Source organism: Tamandua tetradactyla, chromosome 5, assembly GCF_023851605.1.
Source record: "Tamandua tetradactyla isolate mTamTet1 chromosome 5, mTamTet1.pri, whole genome shotgun sequence".
NCBI lineage: Eukaryota > Metazoa > Chordata > Mammalia > Pilosa > Myrmecophagidae > Tamandua > Tamandua tetradactyla.
The window spans coordinates 132487787-132510446 of NC_135331.1; the positions used below are offsets into that span (position 1 = coordinate 132487787).

The window sequence follows — 22660 nt, forward strand, 5'->3', positions numbered from 1 at the left end:
GTAAAAAGAAAATATTATATTTAACCCACTATATTAAAAAGAATGTCATTTCAAAATGCCATCAATATACAATTTTTTAATGAGATACTTTATTTTTTTCTACTAAGTTTTTGAAATCTGCTTTTAGCCAGTTTTCTGGTGCTAACTAACCACATGTGGCTATTTGTCTAGCAACTATTGTTTTGGAAAGTGCAGTTCTAGACCTTTCAACACCTGGTACAGAACTATTTCTGATTCTGTTTATCATTTCTCTGCAGATACCCCATGCTCTGGAGAAATTGAGCTCCATGTGCATCATCCATGTTATTTTGTAATAATCAAAATAAGTCATCCAAGTTATTTCACTGCCGTGTTTTTATGCTGTTTTGGACTTATGGAATGCTATTCTCTACGGCACATTTCTAAATTCTGTGAGCGCGTTAAGGCTTTGTTCAAATGCCACCTGACCCAGGAGGTTTTCTTTTCCCTCAGGTGAAATAAACTTTCCTTGCTCTGACTTTCCATTGCCTTTTTTTGGTAATATCACTGGGAAATTTGAAATTTTTTTATACATCCACCATATCTTTATTATATCACAAATTTCTTGAAAGCAAGATCTTTGCTTCCTTCAGTGTGTCACAGAAGGTGTTTGGCCTTGTGCCTTGCTCATAAAAACATGTATTGAATGCTTAATTAATCATAAGCTAAACTTCTCCTGAAGGTGATTTTACTAACTGAGCTGAGAAATGGTTGCAAATAGTCAAAACATGAAAAAAAAAAAGTACCTGAATATATATAATTAATTTGGGGGTTTATGTGACATTCAAACAGGACCTTTAAGTTAGCAGAAAATATAGCTTTGACAACAATGGCATACCCATACGGCTTGGATAAAACATTTATAAGGTCATATTTTCACTTACTAAGTGCCAGGAGAATACCTTCATAGATTATTTTAAAATCATCCTGATTCGCTATTGTAAGTTGCTTTTATTTTACTTATCAAGTTCCTTATGAAAGACCTCAAGAAAGAATCTCTGCCTCTGCAGAGCCCTCCCTGGGCCATATTGCTGCTTTCTCTTTTGTCCATGTTGTGTACTCCTTCTCTTCAGGATGAATGAGTCAGGCAGCTGACCATCTCTAAGGGAGCTTGATAGTGGTGAGGCTTAGGTGCAATCCTTTCATAAGGTTGTCCCTCCTTAAGTTTACCTTGCACTGATCCATAGCATTGTAAAATAGACTCTTTTGATATAAAAGCCCAACATCTTAATTGCATGAGAACATGCTAAGTTGCCATAGTTTGATCCAGCTTTTTTCTTTTCCTTAGACATAATGTCATGGAAATATCTCTTTGGTTATCAAATATAGAAGATGCTGTCATTGCTTCCCCTAAAATTCTAGGATCCCCTTGCCATTTCCATCTCCCCAGCCTGAATTTCTAACATCCAGCACCTCCACACAACAGGCTAGATACAAATGAGAATTAAATCCACCTGGGGGCAGCCCCTAACTGGTAACCGAGGGGCACGGAGTAAATATACATGAACTCCCTTGACCTTTGTGTGGTAGCATGTGTTTTTCACTGTTTTCCAGCGATTCCCCCTCCACCACTTCAGTGGTACATGGTGCTAGTTGGCTTAGTGATGCATCCTTTACTCAGTACCTTCCCTTTCTTTCCTTGCATCACCCTTTCCCCACCTGCCCACTGTGGGTGTCCCTGTCCCGCCCAAATAAACTAGATGCAGCACTCAATCCTTGCGCTAATATCTTCTGCCTGGAGAATTAAGAAAGGAGCTAATCAAGGTTTTCAAGCCTTCCATGTGGTTTCTATTCTCCCTACCCTCTTTCCCTCCCCTTCCCCATGTTTCTCCTTCCCTCTCTCTTCTCTGTGACTTTATAGAAAGCCAGTTACTGGACAAGAAAGAGATGAAAACCAGGCTCTTTGCCCTGAACAATCACAGAGTCTAGTCAGGAAGACAGAACAGTAAAGGGAACATTATGATACAGAGTGGGAAATGCTAAGTTGGAGAGAAATGCAAGGCAATATACAAGTGAAATAGAAGCAGAAAAGGGTCCCTATAGGAATTGATGCCTGGCCTATTTAAAAGCAATTGTTCTTAAGGTATGACCTCTGTACCAGAAACATCAGCATCACCTGGGAGCTTGTTAGTAATGCATATTTTAAGAGCTACCCCATGTCTTCTGAATCAGAAACTCTGGGAGTGAAACTCAGCAATCAGTGTTTTTTACCAGCCTTCCAGGTAATTCTGATGCATGCTAGTTTGTGGACCACTGTTTTACAGTGTGACTGTAAGTTAAATTTCTTAGCATTCAATAGCCTGAGTGTAACTATGAGATTATGTTAGTATAATTATTCTAACTTTCTAGTTTCTTTGCTCTTACTTGTATGACTGTAGAATTTTAGTTTATTTCATTTTTCTCTGTGTAATCCCTTCCCAGGTATTTCTTGGAATTCCCTGTAATAGTTGCCAAGTGTTCAGGAACAAGTATGTTAATTTTCTTCTTTGACCCGTGCTTTGTGGTTCGCAGGCCACTAGGATAAAGAATCTTGCCCCCACTGGTGCTGCAGTTGCCTTCCATAAAATATCCCATTCCTGCCTATGGTGTAGCCTCATATTATCTTGCCTTGTGTACTTCTGCAAAACTGAAAATACTAAGAGATGCCACATAGCACTGGGCTCCTTTCTGGCGCAAGCTGGTTACAGCCATGTGGTGCCTCCTTTGGAAATGGAGTGCTCACTGTGCCTAATACTGTCACTTGGACCCCAAGCAGTGCTATTTGCATCTTCATTTTTCAGGGAGATGTCCATGAAAATGACACCTTTGCCTGCAGTTTGGCTACTTCTTTCCAAAGCTAATTCAAGGAGGAGGCAGGGGACAGATGCCTAATGACTCCTCCATTGTCTTTATCTCACCTCTTCAAAGTGACTGCACACAAAGTCTCTCTTTCCATGTTCACTAAAAAAAAAAAAAAAAAGCAAGCCAAAACTTTCTTATGAGTGATAAACTGCTTAATTTCAACCAGATATCCAGTATCCAGATACATAACTTTGAGTGCACCTGACACGGCATTCTGTGAGGGCTTGTCTGAGTGTGTTGTGTAGCAACTAGACCAAAGGGCCGAAACATTAAGGAACTAGAACTTTATTTCTGATACAACCATTGAGCTGCTGTTTGGCTCCAGGCAACTGGGACTCCATTATCTCATCTTTCATATGAGGGGATTGCAATCAATAAGCAAAACAAAAAACAAAAAAATTATTTTTTACTTAAAATGGGCCTCTTTTGATAAAAAATGTAAAATGACAGTTAACATTTGCAGAATTCTTATTGTCTGCTAGTTAATTGTCTTAAATGCAATATGTAACATTTAATACAGGCACCACCCCTATGTGCTGAAAGAACTGAGATACAGAAATATTTAAAGAATTACTAATGTCACTATTATTGAGTAGGGGGCTGGGATTTGACACCACATAGTCTTGACTCTAGATAACTCACTTAGATGCCCCACAGCCTCAGACTAATTAGGTCTAAAATTGACATTAACATCCTTTTACCCTGACTTCCTCTCAGATGTTCCTTCCTAGTAAATAACACTTCCTGTTTCTCTAGTTGCCCAAGTCAGGGGACTGGAGTTGTTGTAGACTTTCCCTCATCTCCTGAATCTAATCACTTGCTAAATTGCTGATTTGACTTCTAAATATCTCTTAAATCTGCACAACTTTGCAGATTTTTAGCTTCAACTTATTTCAGAACTTTATCAGTTTCCCTGAGTTTTTAAGTAGCCATTCTAACTGGTGTCCCACTGCCAGTCTTGCCCACTATTGATTTATTTATATCTGGGATTGCCAAACTTTTTCTATAAAGCTCCAGATATTAAATATTATATGCTTGCAGTCCATATGGTCTCTGTTGCAACTGCTCAACTCTGCCATTGTAGTGTCAAAATAGCCGTCAACATACATAAACTAATGGGCATGGCTATGTTTTAATAAAATTTTATTTACAAAAATTGGCAGTGAGCTCAATTTGGCCTGCATTTGAAATAGATTTGAAATACAGTAACACCAGTGGGGGTATTGCTGTATTCGGTTCTATTTCATTTAAAATCTTTGTTTTGAACAAAGTCCTTTAGATTTCAAACAGTTCATATGCTGCCAGATGTACTTTTGTGGTCTTTTTGCATATATAATTGAAGAGAATACAAACACCTGGAACAAATCTGATTGGACAACATTTATGTGGTCATTTATTAGACTCTGCATCTGGACTTAAGCAAAGGAGCTTCTGTTTCTCAAAGGCAGCTTAACCTTGTATCTTGGAATTTAGAAAAATTAGAATTGTGTTGCAACTTGGGTGTACAAAGCATTTGAGATGCTAGTTCTGCCATGTGCCTTGATGTGCTGTGTTTGCTTTATTGAAGGTATTTTCCAAAAGAGTATTATAAGCTTATTGGTCTCAGGGTATCTTATATTATTTATCAGATATTAAAACCTACCTACCACTGCTTTAGTAACTTGACTCAGAACTGTTGAAATTAATCTGAAAGAGATGCCTCTTGATCTTCCATCTTTGAACATCTCAGCACTTACTGTTTATTGTGGTTTCCCTGTGGCTGGTCATGTTTTGGGTCACAGCAATTTAGTTTATGTTTTCTGTCTCATTATCTCGTCAGTTCTGTTACTTAAGCAGACTTCTCTAAGGACATGTCTGTTCCAATCAGGCCAAGGAGAAATGGCAAAGCACTTGAGAATATGTTCCCATTTGTGGTGAATATGTTACAAGTAATGTTTTCTCTATTTGGACAATTCGCTTATTTAGAGCAGATTTGCGTAGAGCATTTTGTCATGAGCCTGAATTAAGAAAGACCATGGCCAATGTATTACTAGGGTTCACACACCTCTAACCTTTAACATGCCTGTGCTTGCCATGCAAGCCCACTCTGTCCAAATTCAGGGCAGACTAGAACGCAATATGTGCACCCCTTTATCAGCGACTAATGGGCTATCTGTGGGGCATGGTTCTTTCCTGGCTCCTACATTGTTTCAATGGGATTAAGCTCTAGTTGCCCATGGTGGTAACTTGCTTGATAATACATACTTTAGTGGCTTCCTTCCCTTTCTGTCTCACTTCACTAGTGGCTCCTGAGATCTCATTTTCTGGAGATACTCAAATTAAAATAGAACCCTTGGGCAGGCCATGGTGGCTCAGCAGGCAAGAACGCTTGCCTGGAATGCCAGAGGACCCGGGTTTGATTCCCGGTGCCTGCCCATGTATTAAAAAAAATAATAATAAATAAATAAAAAAATAAAAAAAAAAATAGAACCCTTGAATTACTGAAAGTTTTAATTTCCTGGGGCTGCTTTGGATGATGGCAGCTTACTTATTTATCAAGATTTCTACTTAGTCATGCAGAATTATATGGACATAGTATGACTTGGAATCTCTATTAGTTGATTTGGACCTTTTTAAACAAATTTTTTTTTGTTTAACTTTTGTGTGTGTGTGTGTGTGTGTGGACAGGCACCAGGAACCTAACCCTGTTTAACTTTTTAAAAAGACCTTTTCAGCCTTTTGTTGATGTTGATGACATTAGTTTTTGTTTCTTTACCTTCGTTGGAGCAGCAAAATATTCTACCCACTTTTATTTCAGTTTATTCCTACAATTATCTTCCTCAGACTGAATGGAGACAATGGTGTTGGTTTTCATGAGGCACCCATGAGAGCCAATAAGAGATTATTTATTCCGAATACTTAATTCAAAATGATTAACTGTCAAGCACAGGTGTGGTCATGTTGATATTAGGAGATTAACATTTCCATGTACCATTATTGGGTAACCTCCCAGTGATCATTTGAGAACCTTCCTAAGCAATGGGAGAAAGAAATTAGTCTTAAAATTTTGGTGTGACAACGAAACAACACATTGCTGATTGTTTTTTTTATTAATTAAAAAAAATTAACAAACAAACAACAATAAGATACCATTCCATTCTATATATATAATCAGTAATTCTTAATCTCATCACATAGTTGCATATTCAGGCTGATTGCTTTTTTTTTTTAATTCAGCAAGTTATTTTGACTTAAAAATAGTTTGCTCAACTACGACTTTGTATGATTGTTGTTTCTGCCCTTTTAAGAATGGCAATGAAAAATCTTCTTGGTTTGAATGGACATCAAATGGTTTTCCACTTTTTATATGCCACTGACACAAAACAATAAAACAATAAAAATCTAAGCAATTTGAACATAATACTTCAAATACTGGCAGTAATATTGTTTAAAAGCTCATTGCCAACATCATTAGAGAAAAATAAATAGAAACACACACTCAAACATAGAGTTCCAAATAATTTCTTTCCATTTATGACTTTGTTAATCCTATTGTCTCAAATGTAAAATCACTGTTGTGATCATTCTAAGGAGACATACTCATGCATTTCTCCTTTTATACTCAATTATATTTATTTTTATTATTCATAAGACATGTAGCCCTATTTGATTGTATATTATAGGGGCATCTCAAGTTGACTTAAATTATGTGGATTTAGATATTTCTCTCTCCAAACTAAATACCCTCCTTGCCTTCTTGTTTATCAGAGTTATATTTCCATGAATCCAGACTGAAAATCTCAGTTTTGTCTTTGAGCCCTTCCTCTTCTTCTATCATCTATTTAGTCACCAAGTTGTGCCACATCTTTCTCTGTGATCACTCAGTCCTCTGCCCTTTCCTTTTCATTCTGATTATGAACATTTGCATTCAGAACCCTATTATTTCATGGCTGATCTGATGTGATAGCTTCTTAATGACATTTGCCTCTAAACTTTCTTATCTTTAATACATCCTGAACACAGTTAACAGATCAATCCCCTAAAATGACTTGTATTCTATTAGTGCCTACCTGAAAAATGTTAATGATTCCCTAGTATCTGTAAAGTAAGGTAAGACTGCTTGACCTGGCCAAGATCTCCCAGTCAGGCCACAAATCTACCTTTGTAATCCCCATTTCCCTCTGTTCTCATCTTCCACAGTTATATGGCACACCTACCCTCCTGTGAACTGGCTTTCCCAGCTGAAATGTCATGACTTCCACACTGTGGGAACCCTCCTCCCCTTCCCTGCCTATCTGAATTGCAGTTGTCCTTCCAGCTCAGAAGGACTTCTTTAAGAATCATGGAATTCCTACACGATAGTGTTCTGTACTTCTCATTTGGCACCTTTCTCTCTATTATGGCACATTTTCCTCTACTATGTAAATAAATATTCCCATAAACAATATATAGTATCTCTGTGTGTTGCTTAATATAAGTAAATGGCATCATCCCATTCAAATCATTTGGAAACTTTTTATTTTATTTATTTTTTATATTTTGGGTGCATGGTCTGGGGACTGAACCAGACTTCTTACTTTTTTTTTTCTCTGCATGGGCAGGAACTGGGAATCGAACCCAGGTCTCCGGCATGGTAGGTGAGAACTCTGCCACAGAGCCACCATGGCCCTCCTCGACCTCACTTTTTATTTTTAATTTAACAATTCAATACTTTGTTTTTCTTGAAACTTACCCATGTAGATTTACCCAGTCACAGTGCTGGCACTTGCATACTTTTACTATTGGTTACTCTTAGATTCCTTAAAATATCAAGTCCAGTTAGATCTTCAGATGTTTGCAGTGCCAGCCAACATGTATACTGAAAATTCACAAGAAATCTTGAGCCAGAGTCACCCTGTTCCTAGATTCTTGACCCATACTTACTGTGAGATAATAAATTTGGGGATAATTTTTTTATGCCGTGATACCTAGTCATGATTTAAAAACATAACAAAAAAGAGCAGTGCAGGAATGGCAGGGAATGTATTTAACCTATTTTTTTAGTTTTAATTTTTAAATTTTTTATTGATATATATTCACATACCATGTAATCATCCAAAGTGTACAATCAATGGTTTACAATATCATCAAATAGCTGTGCATTTATCATCACAGTCAACTTTTCTTTTTTTGTGAAAAATAATATACATACAAAAAAGCAATAAATTTTGAAGCATATCACAACAATTAGTTGTAAAACAGATTTCAGAGTTTGGATGGGTTATGATTCCACAATTTTAGGTTTTTACTTCTAGCTGCTCTAAGATACTGGAGACTAAAAGAAATACCAATATAATGATTCAGCAATCATATGCATTTGTTAAACCCTACCTTGTCTGTATAACTCCACCATCACCTTTGATCTTTTTCTCACTCTTTAGGGGTAGTTGGGCTATGCCATTCTAACTTTTTCATTTTGAGGAGTCTGCCAATAATATGGGATAGGGGGATGGAATTAGTTAATGTTCTGGAGAGGCTGGTCCCTCTGCATTTCAGAACTTATCTGGTCCAGGGATCCAAGATTGTAGGTTTCTGGAAAGTTACCCTAGTGCATGGAACCTTTGCAGACTCTTATGTAACACCCTACATGTTCTTTAGGATTGGCAGGTATGGTTTTAGTTTTTAACCTATTATTATTTATATATATTATCATTTTTATGATTATGCACACAACCTATGTATTAGTTATTGTGCAGGACTAGTTAAAGAATACAATAGATAAAGTGTATACAATTCCTTTCAATTCCTTTCTGGAATATTCCTTTCAATTCCTAACTGGTTTTTAAATTTTTAATCTGGATATTGAACTTGATAAATCCTTCTCCACTACCTGAATCTATTGATATCACCATATAGCTTTCCTCTTTTGATCTGTGAATGTTGTGCATTACAATGATAGGATCCACTTATTCTTATAAAAATTCTATTTGCTCTTGACTGCATCATTTACAATTTACTGCAGGATTTGATTTGCTATGTGTCTTTTTTCTTTATATTTTTTGTATCTACAGTTCCAGGTAAGATTGGGTATATGTTTTATTTTTATTTCCCTCTTTTTAATTGTCTTTGCCTAGTTTTATGTCAAGATTTTACTAGTGGTTCCTGCTGACTTCTTCATGCATGACTTTTTCACAAAGATAAGTTAACTATACTCCTCACCTATTCCATTGTACTATCCTCACTTGCTCTTTAATCTCTTGGTTTACGTCTTCATATCATCCTCACTTTGTTGTGGGTTAAGCTGGAAACTTGGTTTTGTGGGCTGATCAGCAGCTAGTCCAGTCTTGGTAGATGATTCTGATTTGGAAGGAATATGAACAATATTGTTGGTTCCACCATGATGTAACTGAGTAATAGTTGCCAAGACACAGAACTTCACTGAATCTTAATCTATTCACCTATAATGGTTGTAACAGTACTCCTATTACATATAGAAATATTGTGAAGTCCAAATGTGATCATGAATGTGGGCTGATTTGCAAATTGTAAAGCATTGTGCCCATGCTAGTAAATATTATCATTAATTTATTTAGGCATTTGAAAGTGGAATCATTTGCCCAATAAATTTTTTTTGTCTGTTTTTAAAAGTTTTCCTCCTATCTGAACTCCTGATATCTGAGATGAAATATGAAATACTAGGTGAAGTTTTCCGTTCAGATGTTCAGAGTTAAACTATGCTCTGAATCTGGGCTGAGCTGACTGGGAGACAGTCATATCTACTGTGGATTCTGGGGCAGTGGGGGCAAATGCCATACATGGCAGGTCAACCTGATGACCTTGCTAAGAACCCCTAACTATAAGTACTAAGTACTAAGGAAAGAGTACTAAGTTTTAACTATAACTACTACATAGTGGGAGAAAGTAGGCATGTGTGTTTTGGGGAGGAGTATGTGTGAGGACAAGGGCTGAGAAACGAGAAAAAGGCGGACTGAATATAAATGAATGACAATGCCACTTTACTTGCTTTTTTACTTATTGAGTAGAGGAGCACAGGAAGTATTACAGTTCTGATTGCAACAGCTGCTGACTGTTCATTTATTGTAGAATGAGCTTACATTAAGGTAAAAATATGTCACTAGTAATTTTTTAGTAGTGACATATTTTAAGGTATTTTATTTACTGTTAATAAATGATCAATTTCTGTATCTCAGGACTTTGTAGCACTATTACTTTCTAGTATTTTCTCATGCTCATCAATGTAGAAAATAGTTTTTCTCATTCTAAACCTCTCTTCTAGCGGTAATTTACATTTGTCTAGGCTAAATGTTTTTGTTAAATTATGATAAGCGCCTATTGGACATATCGTTACATTCTGCCTTTAGGGCTATTAGGTAGTTTTCCTAAATTGGCGATTTAGATAAATCTCAGTATGTGATATGATCTCACTTCTAGACTAGAAACAGCAATGTTTAACCAAATTAGGAATTTATTAGTCCCAGTGCTTTCTTGTTATAACCTCAGGAGGGTCACAGTGACTCCTGTATCCACCTTCTGGTTCAAAAGTCTGGATTGCTTATTATTACTCCATTGTTTATGTTGTCAGAATACTTGAGTAATAGAGAATCATTGTTTTCTAACAGCTATCCACAACATTTTAGACAGCATTTTTTTTTATTCATCAGTGTTATAATTTTCCTGAACAACTATCAACTTGGGCTGACTTATACCCTCAAAGCTCTTGCTGTATTTGCTAATGTTTTTTTTGTGCTCCCTATTTTCTTTGCAAATGCTTGTTTCATTATTTTTACTTAAATTGAAAAAAGCTTTCAAGAATGCAATTTTCAGTTTCATTCTAAGTATTTGGAAGATCTGTGCCAATTTCTCTTTTAATCTTCACTTCTCCATTTTCAGAAACAATGGCAAATGATTCTTATGCATACATGTTCTCTAAAGACTCTATTAGAAGTTAATGTCCAGTGGTGAATAAAACTGTGCCAATTTTATTTTTGAGCCAAATGAAATAAAGAGGAGAAGCAAGATACTTAAAGCTAACTTTATGGTTTTTGGGGGTGGACATATGTGAAATGAACATTTTTGGGACCATTAAAACCTATCAACTCTTATTTGCATATCTACTAGATACTGGTGCCCAGTGGCACTTGTCATTGTTTGCTTTGGGTGAAGCTTCTGTGATGATTTTAAAGAAAAAAAATAGTGACCCTTCATTTAACAGATAATAGGTATTGTGAATAATACACTATTACTTGGGACACAGCATGTCGCAAAGCACCTAGGATTGCCAGTGACATATGTCAGGCATTTTTTAAATGCACTTGGCAAGATTGTATCTTGGGGAAGGCATGTAACTTAATACAATGTGATGGCAGGACTAAGTCATGGGCATGCAGAAATCAATTAGATGTTGGTTTGGGATAAATATTCCTATCTAAATACATTTACGTCAGAGGAAGAGTGAGAATTCCAGACACATAGACACAAACACCTGGCTTTTCAATAAGTGTTCTCACAGCATTAACTTAATTTGATTGAGTTGGACTGAGTGTATTTATATCTGTGTTAGTGAAGTCAAGATGCAGAAGTCTGGGCAAAAGAACTATTTAAGCCTAACATAGGAACATTGATATGTACAAGAAAAGAAGCAATGACTCGAATTTTGTGAAAATCACTGCCTTTCATTGAAGAAATTCTTGTATTGCACATTACTTGGCTTTCTGCCAGGCAATGTGAGTTAGCTCTTGGGGGTCATTTGGAAGCATTCTACAGGTTGACAGAACTGAACTGCCAGGTCGCATCTGCCTTAAGCCGCACACTTCATCCTTACTAGTATCCAAATTACACCTGGCATTTATTGTTAAATTCCAGGTGCTTTCATGTAAAACCAATATGTTCTCTGCAACTGTGTACTTTGCAGTGACTGAACAATGGTTAAGCAGTTTGCAGGAATAATTTGCAGCTGTGGTTTGTATGCTTCTCCAAGGCCTTCTAGCAGAAGTTTAAGATAAAACAAATGAAATTGGGGGAATGTTAGCTGGTATAATTAGTCATGTGCATAAAACCACAGTAGGTGCACTGAACTAGATTTACATTGGAGAATGAAGACAAAAGCACATCAATTTGGTAATTATAAAGGCAGAATACTGTATGGCTCTCAAGTTTCCTCATTTAATGTAGGAATAGTTATATCAAACTAGTTTCCTTCTTAAAGCTGTAAGAATCAATTATGATAGTGATAGTATATATTCAAAACTTAATCTCTAGTGCCATTACTACTTTATGAAGAAAAAGTTTTATCTTAATTGTTCTATAAAATAATTCTAAAATACAGAAGATGTTTAAAAATCGATTGTTTTCTTTCATATATCCATTCTTTTAGGTTTCCAGTGCGATTGATATTTTGGAGCTCTTCAGAACCACTCTTTATATTATGTCTAGAAATTTAATGGAAAATAAAGAAGCAATCTTCTGTTGGTCCTGACCATGCAATGTTTTGGATTTATATATTTACATGGTAAGTCTGGGGAGCTAGAGTTTCTGACCCTCTAACACATTTTCTTTAAGAAAAATGACAATGTGTTGTTATAGAGAGCTTGAGTGTTTTTCCAATGCAACTTATTCTTTTTTAAAGACAGTCTATCATTCGAGGGATATATAAAAGTTTTATTCTACAGCACATGGGTGATGGGAAAGTATAGCTTGTATCTTTATTTAAGAATTGCTTGACTATCTTCTATCAGAACATGGTTCAAACAAATAGAATGCAAACAACTTGAAATTCAAGTATCAATGTTTTTTTTCAAGATTCCTAAAAGAAAAATTTTAAATTGAAACATATAATTTTACTACCTTTAATATCACTACATAGATTAGTTTCAATAAAAATAGAGAATTGATCAATTTCAAATTTAAGTCCTTGTTGAATTCATTCTGCTCCATCTAGTTTATCTTCCTAGACCAGAGAGATGTTCTGCTCTGAGAACTTGACTTATTTCTTCTCTAAGAGAGACTGTCCTGGTCAATTTGGTCCAACCAAAATAAGCATTTTTCCAACTTACTATCCACCTTCCTTCTTCTTGTAATGGTACCTCCACTTCTGTTTGGTGATCTACTACTGCTGCTTTGGGTGACTAATTGGGTGTCTGCCCTTTCCCAACCAAGCATGTTCAATCAGAGTCTCTTTGGAGAATTTGATTGTTAGGAAAAGAGACGCCAGAATTAAAAATTGTTGGAGATGATCTACCCATGCTGTAATCAGTGAAGGCAGCCATAATCTTTGCTAACTAGATCCTGCTCCTAAGATATAAATGCACCAAAAACACCTTGTCTCTTATTCCATCGTACTTTATACTTCTGTGAAGCATTTGGCTCAGTCTGACTTGGGACATGCTTAGTTGTATGAATGTCTACTTATTTTTCTGAGTTTTTTTCTCACCCAGTTCTCAAAATCAGGAAATGCATTTTTATTGCTACTATTTTCTGTGTAGAAGAATAGGTACTCATTGCATAGTTGATGACTTTTTAAAAATGTTGAGCTTTAATGGTCTCTTTATGAATTTTCTGGTTGTGTGTGTATTCTCTGTTTGCAGAACATTATTCATTCCGTGGTTCAAAATATTTATTGAGCAATAACTAAATGCCAGACATTGTGTCAGGGAATGTGAGTGCATGTTGTATAAAACAAATGGCCTGGCTGTTTGGATGGTAAAGAAAATAGCAACTTACCATCTACATGTTCCATTAGGGGAAGGATAGTGTGGAAATACAGAGGAGGACTCAGAGGGCAGACAACCATCTCTGGGGAAGGTAGGCTTAGCTGAAACCTGAAGGATAAAGAGGAGTTATAGTTTAGGTGAGCAGTAAGAAGAATATTTATTCTAGAGTGAACATCATATGGAAAGGCTTTGACTTGTGAGCACCTTTCTCCCTCAAGTTTGCAGTAGTATCCTGTGTGTTCATTGATGTTGGTACTTACTTTCTTCTTGGAATTATGTTCCCATCAACTACACAATAACTTGTAGGGGTCTTATCTTCTATCTGCCACACCTTCAACACTCAGCCTTGTACCTGACCATTGCACGGTAAATTGACCAAATCAATGTAAGAAAGGGGTAATATGATGGAACAAAATTAGAGAAAACATAATTTCTAACGCTTACAGTTCTGATAATTTTTCACCACTTTAGAAGACGCCATATAGTTTCATGTGCTATTTAAGGACTCCTTTCCATTACTTATATATTTCAGTTCTGTTTTTCCACATACTTTCATTTATTTTTTAATGGACTCATGGGATAAAAATCTTGAAAATCAGAAATGAGGGTAGAAATGTTTACAGAAAGTGCTAGTTACAGTGTCTGGAAATGTAAAGATAGGAGAAAAGGTATTATGGCTAGAGGGTATTTTAAGAATGAAAGGGGTATTCCCTAAATGCAGATTATATGATATTGAGCAACAACTGATTAAATGCCTCCTGAAAAACCCTAGTGGTGTCACTCTGAATGACTGTTTGGCAAAGTTTCATAGCAACTTTGCAATAGTACTGAGTATCCTTAGGGGCCCGGTTAACTTCCTCACCCGAGTGTGTCTAACATAATTCAAGAATGAGAATTATCTCTTTAGGTATCAAATAAATTACTAACCATGATTTGGGAATCTAAATAAGACCTAGTTATTAAAATTTCCACTATTTAAAGCTCTTCTATATTCTCCCTCTCTGTGACTCATAAGGGTATGATATATGTTTTAGAAAATTTATTTCATAGTGCTTAATTTGTAATTTCATTTTCCTCTCTTATTTTCTATATTTCTAATGTTTTTAATCAAAGCCCCAGGTGTGATATCACCTTGCTTAGATACAACATGATACTATATAATCATCTCAAAAAAATCGGTAGCTTGAAGCTCCTCTATGAGCTGTGCCTGGTTGCCTCTTATGGTTACATCCTTGTGCTAACGAGTCCCGATATTTCATCATTATGTGGAACAGTCAACATAGCCACAGGCTGCATCCGTATACACAGCACCTGCTCAGCTCTCTCTGGCCACAGGTAGGACCTATGACCATAATCTGGTGGGTGATGTGTCAAGAACATCATCTTGATCGTGAATTCCTTCTTTAATTGGTTTAATCTTTAGTATCTATTTGGTCAACCTTTCAATCACTCTTCCTCAGAATTTCTCAATTCTGCATCAGTTCTTGAATTATCTGATTACTAATTTAAATTATGAATATCTCATTAAAAAGCTTAGACTCCATCATTAAATATGTTGCAGTCTCATATTGCTGTGATAATTAAAATAAGCACTCACTAATTTAAGTATTTAATGATATAAATTATGTGGTGGGTTCCTATAAATACAAAATTTGTGGCTCACCTTTCTCATTTTAATTTATTCTTTAATGTGTTACTGGAAGGATTCCTAAGGTGAAGAATATGAAGAAACTTGTATCCTTATTTCCAGAATATAGATAAGCAAGATTAAAACAAATATAACTCTTTATTCCAATGGATATAAAGGAATTGAAGTAAGGGTTCAAAGACTAAAAAAAAATCACCCAAGTTTAACTATGACATTTTCTGAACTATTTTTATTTTATGTCTAAATATTTTCCAGCTCTGAAATGAGTGCATTTTAGAAGGTGCATTTCCCCAGGAATTTTTTGTGTGTATTGTTTTTCAATACACATTTTCTACAACATATTTTCTAGGACATAAGGTAGTTTATAGAACAGATAGGAAGACTTAAAAGATGGGAGAGTAGGTACTCTTACCAATAGTATATTTTGAGAAATTTAACCTGCATATCAAACTTTGAATTAAAAAAATTGGCATTGAGAATTTTTTTGTAACTTCCACCTTTGAAAGTCTATTTCTCTCCCCCGTAGGAGTCTTTGATGTCTGTCTTGTATTTTAGGACTCTCTTTTTCCCAGCTGTGTGGAATTTACCACGGGGCTGACTTTGGCTCTGTCTGGCGGGGGAGGGGGTAGGTGGGTAGGGGTGGGTAGGTACTGGAGACAGCTTTATCAAGACAGGAGGCTGATACTATGTTCAGAGCTGGTCTTTTCAAACAGCAGTCCTCAAATCCTGATGCCTTACAGAAAAGGCTTTCCCACCTGTCTAGAGGAAGCTACAATCCCTTGCAGCAATCCTCACCAGGCTTTTGTGAGCTTCCGCTGTGATCCGCTGTAATTGCCACTTCCAGGATTCCCCAAGGGTCCTTAGTGGTTGCTCTCTGGCTCTCAATTTACACTACCTGTCAAGTACCCTAGACAGCTCTGCCGGAACGCTGGGTAAAAGAATTATTTTCTCTATCAACATTTTATTATTTTTTTCATGTCTTCTGCATCCTTCTTGCCTTTTATCCTGACAGCCACCCCCAGTTAAGTCCTCTAAGCTCTTTGATCTGAAATGCTATACTCCAATAGATGCTAAGTTTAAAAAGATTAAGTTTTACCAAAAATAAGGGTTTTCAGATTAATTAAGATTGAAAACTTCTGTGGTAGAGAAAATGGTTCCAGTTTGTTTAATTAGAATGGCTCAGAATTTTTACTATGGAAACTTTCCTTCATGATTAATATTCTGTAGAATTAATATTTTCCTGTTATAGTTTTTACTGTTAACCTCACTGGTTTATCAGAGCCTGATTTTATTATATTTCTCCAATTTTCAGCTGCGTATTGTTTTTGCATGATTCTTCCCTCAATAATTTCCAAACATTCAGGAACCAAGTTGTGGTAGATTAAAAATTTGACCACAAGTTCTTTGCAGCTTCTTCATTAGAAGTTGAATCTACTTCTCTGTTCCTTGGATCCAGGCTGACTTTGCCACTTGCTTTGATTAATGAAATGTGGTAAAAGTTACGTTGTGCAAAGCTTTTCTCCCTGTGATTGCTGCTCTGTTACCATCTTAGAGGGATGTGTGGCCACATGAAAGATAGTTGAGGTATACTACCTCAGAGCCAGCACCATCTGCTAGAAATATAAGGGAGGCAATCTTGGACTTTCCAATAGAGTTGTGCCTCTGGTTGAATGCAGAAGAGCCATCTAACCAATCTATGGAATCATGAGAAATAATATACCATTGTTTTTAACCACAAAATTTTGGGGTGGTTTATTACGCAGAAATAGTTAACTGATAAACACGAGAAAACTATGCTTGATGATTTATGAATGTTGACACTTTCAGTTGTTGGGTATTATCTGGTTATAAGAGTTGTGTGCATTTTTGAGTATTTCGTCCTGTTAAAATTGATATTTTATGCAGTACATAAATAATTACATAATGTGTTATCTGTTGGGAGATAATTGTCCATGTGTCTCTTGGGTTTCTACATACCTTGTGAGCAACAGCACTGACAGCTTTTACTCTGGGCTATCTTAAAAGATATTTTAATAGCAAACAGCCTCGATAGAGGCTAATGTCTCCTTCTAGGTTAAAGGGTAGACAGGTTTTCTCAGAGCACCCTCATAAAAGTTCTCAGAGCACCCTTATAAAAGACTGGGATTTCTTAAACTCAGAGTTTCCAGTTGTGGTACAAATGTACTGTATCCTCCTGGACCCTTCCATTATATCTCCTTGGGAACTGGAGGCTGAGATGAACTATTGTAAACATAGGGCTTGTGCTACCTGCTGCACCAGGTGTAATATATTTCTTTGTCTCTGACCTAGTTATCTTACATCTTCTGCAACCATCCATGAAATGGTCTTAAGCTAATTTGTTAGTTTACAAGTAGAGGAAATCTCAGACCCTTCACAATTCTTGATATTATCTATTTTGAACTTAATGAGTTACATACAGTACTTTATGAAAATTATATGAGCTTCTGACTTTTTCTTGGGGACAGATATTTGAGGCAATCTGCTTATACATTCTGAAATGTGTAATTTTTCAGCAGCTATATGTTGGTCTCTCATGAGTTCAATTGTTAGATTCATTAGGGAATTCATCTAAGAAGAATGAGTTTGTTCATTGTGGTTATAATTATAGGTATGAATGAATAAAACACATTAATATTTCATTTGTGAATATTAAGTTCTGCTAGATAGAACTTGTGTTAATTTAGATATAGTTTGATTTTATAATTATTTCATTTCTTCTGTGTCTGTGCTCTCCTCCTATCTTTTCTATTTTTGTTTATTTGTCATTTCTCTGTTCTCTGTCTCTTTTTGAAATGATTATGCTAGTGGTTTATTTAGTTATTATTTTATTTGCAAAGAGCTAACTATTGTATTTATTTATTAGTTCTACTCTTTTTCTGATTTATAATTCATAAATTATTGCCTTTCTTTATCAATCCCTTCCTTCTGCTTTTCTTAAGGTTTTCACCATTTTTCTAGCTTCTTAAGATGAAACATTTAATTCACTTATCTTCACTCTTATTTGTTGATTAGTTCTATTGGCTCATGTAGGCAGCATTTTCATTAACTGTTATTTTCTAGTTCTGGTTTCTAGTTTTGGTTTTCTTACTCTGAAGAGTTATGAAGATCGAGTTTTAACCTTCTCTAGTAGTTTTCTTTTTCCATTTTCATTTTGAATTTCTGGATTCAAATCATTGCATTGTGATCTGATAGTACAATTATAATAGCTATAATTTAAAAAATTTTTTGAGGATTTCTTTGTGCTTAATATAAGGTCAAATTTTGGAACTAACACATGTTATTTTAAATACATAATTTCTCTTTTTTCATTGTGAAGTTTCTAAATGCAGGGTTTTACATGGGATAGGACTTGAATGTGGGGACAAATGATAAGGAAATATAAAGTATGCTGTGCTGGTTTGAAATGATGTATGTACCCTAGAAAAGCCATGTTTTAATCCTAATTCCCTTCTGTGAAGGCAGCCGTTTCTTCTAATCCTTACTCAGTATTGTATGTTTTAAACTGTAATTAGATCATCTCCCTAGAGATGTGATTTAATCAAGAGTGGTTGTTAAACTGGATTAGATAGAGGCATGTCTCCACCCATTTGGGTGGGTCTTGATTAGTTTCTGAAGTCCTATAAAAGAGGAAACATTTTGGAGAAAGTTAGAGATTTGGAGAGAGCAGAGAGTGCTGTAACACCGTGAAGCAGATTGTCTAAGAGCCAGCAACCTTTGGAGATAAAGAAGGAAAATGTCTCCTGGGGAGCTTCATGAAACCAGAAGCCAGGAGAGAAAGCTAGCAGACGATGCTGTGTTCACCATGTGCCCTTCCAGCTGAGAGAGAAACTCTGTGTTCACCATGTGCCCTTCCAGCTGAGAGAGAAACTCTGTGTTCACCATGTGCCCTTCCACTTCAGAAAGAAACTGTGAACTTCATCAGCCTTCTTGAACCAAGATATCTTTCCCTGGATGCCTTTGATTGGACATTTCTATAGACTTGTTTTAATTGGGACATTTTCTCAGTCTTAGAACTGTAAACCAGCAGCTTATTAAATCCCCTTTTTAAAAGCCATTCCGTTTCTGGTATATTGCATTCTGGCAGCTAGCGAACTAGAACATATGCCTATTAAGTTTTTAATTTGTGCAAAAATAGTGAGATACAAAGGGTACAAGGGAGTTCAGTCATAGAATGTTTGCCGTCTGTGTGTGAGACCTGGGTTTAATTCCCAGACCATTCATTGCCTCCCGCTCCCGCAAAAAAAAAAAAAAAAAAAAAAAAAAATAGTGAGATACACAAAATGGCAAGCTGACTTTTGTAGCTTTCTGTTAACAATTGAGATGTTGAATAACTTTAATATCATTTGCTTAAAAATTTCATTCCATAAAAGTTTTAGTCTTAGATTGGTGTTGAGAACGATTTAAAATATACAGTTTCTTCTAAGAACACAAAAGATTTGGCTTTTTTCCATTACCTCATTCCAGTTGCCAGCTTCTAATTGTTTCCTGTGGCCATAACTAAATATGAACCTTTCTCAGCTGATCATCAGAACTTGGAATCCACCCACTTTCTATGCCATTTGGGCTGTTATAACACTGTAAGCTGGCAGTAAATGCTAGAATAAAAAACAGCCTGGCTATGATGGCTTCTGATGTCTATAATTGGCCTGAGGCTTATCTGGGTTCATCTAGTAGAATGATCTTAGAGTTGCAGAGATCTGGATTTGAATTCCAGATTCACTTTCCATTATCTGTGTATCCTTGGATAAGTTACACAACCTCTTTGAGTCTCATTTTTATCCTTTAGAAAAATGGACTTGACATGGTTCATCTGCAATGTCTTTTTGAAGATTAAATGAGAAGATGTATGAAACTAGCTGGGACAGTGGTTACACACAGTTCTACTTCTTTGAATTTAGACCCTTGAAATAAATGCTTTTGGGACTGGTCCTCAACTGTGATAATGTAACTTAATCAGAGAGGCAGATTCCCTCACCTAATTTAGCAATTTTGGGTTATTGAACCCAGAAACAGGATTTACTATTTTAATCATAGTACAGGAGCACTGGTGAGCTTGTTCAGTGGTAGGCATGTTGCACATCAAGTTCAGCATAGTGATGTGGCTATGGATGCTGGGGCTTCAATTGCTGGCTCCAAATCCCTGCTTCATTGTATAGTTGTGTGACATTGGCCAAGTAATGAATATCTCCAAGCCTCAGTACCTTCATCTTTTAAAATTGCAACAGTAATAGTGCCTGACTCATAAGTTATTGTGAGGGATAAATTCAATAAAGCATGTGAAACATTAGCACAATGCCAAAAGCATATGCATTGTCACCATTTCATAGACCTATTACATATAATTTTTCTCTGTGAATATTCATTATTGAAAATTTAAAATAAGCTAAATTTGACTTAAGAAGTAATGATCCAGGATGGGTCTGGAGATGGTTTTTTTTCTTTTATTTTCAAATTTTGGTGATTTTAATATTTAAGGCAAAGAACACTGTAATAAAGAAATAAAACACTTGATTAAACCATCACGTCAGTCTTTTATAATAAGCAGTGTGACACTGAGTCTTTAAAGTAGCAATTATGGTTACCCTGGAATTAAAAAATACAGATTTTCTCTACAAATCCTTAATGTTTATAGGAAAGGCTAAAAATAGGGTAGAAAAATATTAGGATAATGGAGAAAAAGTGGAAACTCAGCAGCAGCTGGTTCATGACAATAACTGACCCTTGCAGGGTATTGTTCCCAACTGTAGTTGGGTTCGCTGGGTTACTTTTCACTAAACCACAAGGAACTTCTGGCTTCAATTATAATGTTCAAATGGCAGCACCAGGACTTTCCCTCAAAGGGTCTTTGGGTTCCAGCTGTTATAAACTCTAGATGCCTCAGGCTATTTTAATGACACATCACAGGGGACAGTTCCTATTACCAAGGCTACAAAAGCTTACTTGTCCCTTTAAATAGAAGTGGCAGATTTATGAGAAGCCATTTATCAAAACCTCCTGGACTAGTAAACACCGAGGGCTGCCCTATGTCGATACCGTGAAGCAGTCCTGCAAAGGATGGAAGTTCCCTTTCACAGTGGGACCGTTCAGCATGATTCAGACCTGATGTTCTGTTCTTTCCGATGCATTAGATCATACAAATAAAATAAAGGAAGGGTTAATGCCAGATGTCATGTTAGTATACAGAATCCTCCACATTTCATCACTCTAAAGAAGATAGCTGTTCCTTCCAAATAGAACTCCTAACCTCCAAGGGAACAGCTGGAAATGTAGCATCATACATTTTGGGAACAATTTTTGGCATCAGCCTTATGATTGGAGTCAACTTCTTACCAGTATGTGTTGACACAAAAATAGGGCAGAAGTAATAACCTGTGTAAGGTCATATCTTGCTCCCTACTTTTATATCCTAGATTTTTTTGTGTGTGATCAGTTGCAAATATGAAATCTTTCCTAATTGATCATTCTTCCCATGGAATCTGCCAATAAGCTCTTGGGCTGCAAATTTCCTTGACTTAGGATAGACCTACTTATGTTCTGTAAGAGAGTAATGTTAAACTGATATAGCAGGGATTTAAATTCCAAGAAAGTATTTTCTATTGACTCTGCCAGGCAATGATGGAGAAGCAAAAATGTAAGCCATAGGCCTTGACTGTGGGGACTTGCAATATATCTTCACCAGCTTTGAGTGGTTTGGACTCCTTTGTGAATGCAATGAAAGTTATGATTTTTTGCTGAAAATGAGTGATTGGTTCTACCTTTGAAGCAGAGTATTGATCTGTACCTTCAACTTCCCTCTCATACATTTAATACTTTTCTCCAGTCATAATCCTCAGCAAAACCATAAAGGACCTGCTATGGGAGAGTGTTAGAATTGGTGCTGGATGGTACAAAGAAGTATAAGATGTGCCCCCCATCCCCCCCCTCAAAAAAGTTACAGCATTATTGAAGAGGCAGCCCAGAAAGAAGTAAAAATACAAATCACATGAGTTAACTACTCACAACAACCTATTCTCAACATTTTGGAAGAATAGAAACCATGGAGACTAGGGCTGTTGGGGAAAATCACATTTGCGACCTGACACACAGATGGGTGGGGCAAATATATCCTCAGACTACAAACTCAGCTGAGTGTTATTTTTCTTCTATAACTGAATGTAATTTCTATTTTCATTCTTATTCTTTTGACTTGTTGATGTTTAATCCCAATCAATTTGGGTTTTGCTTCTTCCTTCCATAAACAGATGCTTATAGAGCGTGCAGAAATGGCATGGGTGTGCGAAGAGCACCAGTTCCTGGATGTCAGCACCTAGATGGGGCGGGAGCAGGACTGGCCATGGAGTGATGTGAAGAGTAACATTACTTCGTCGGAGAAATCTTGACTCATTTCCCCTGAGGAACTTTCATATGAAAATCCGTATTTCTGACTTCTTTTGAAAAATCATAT

At 36.2% G+C, this 22660-nt stretch overlaps 1 long non-coding RNA gene across 5 annotated transcripts in view; it reads left to right on the plus strand.

The window, feature by feature from the left end:
• The window catches only part of LOC143682748 (uncharacterized), a 93022-nt gene that overhangs the window by 13962 nt on the left and 56400 nt on the right, over window positions 1-22660 (plus strand). For 3 of the 5 annotated variants that reach the window (XR_013175260.1, XR_013175261.1, XR_013175263.1), the window contains exons 4-5: window positions 258-471; window positions 12212-12346. This is a non-coding gene — a long non-coding RNA (uncharacterized LOC143682748). Of the gene's footprint in view, window positions 1-257; window positions 472-12211; window positions 12347-14660; window positions 14879-22660 lie in introns of those variants that run through there. The other 2 variants (XR_013175262.1, XR_013175264.1) reach the window with 2 other exon arrangements.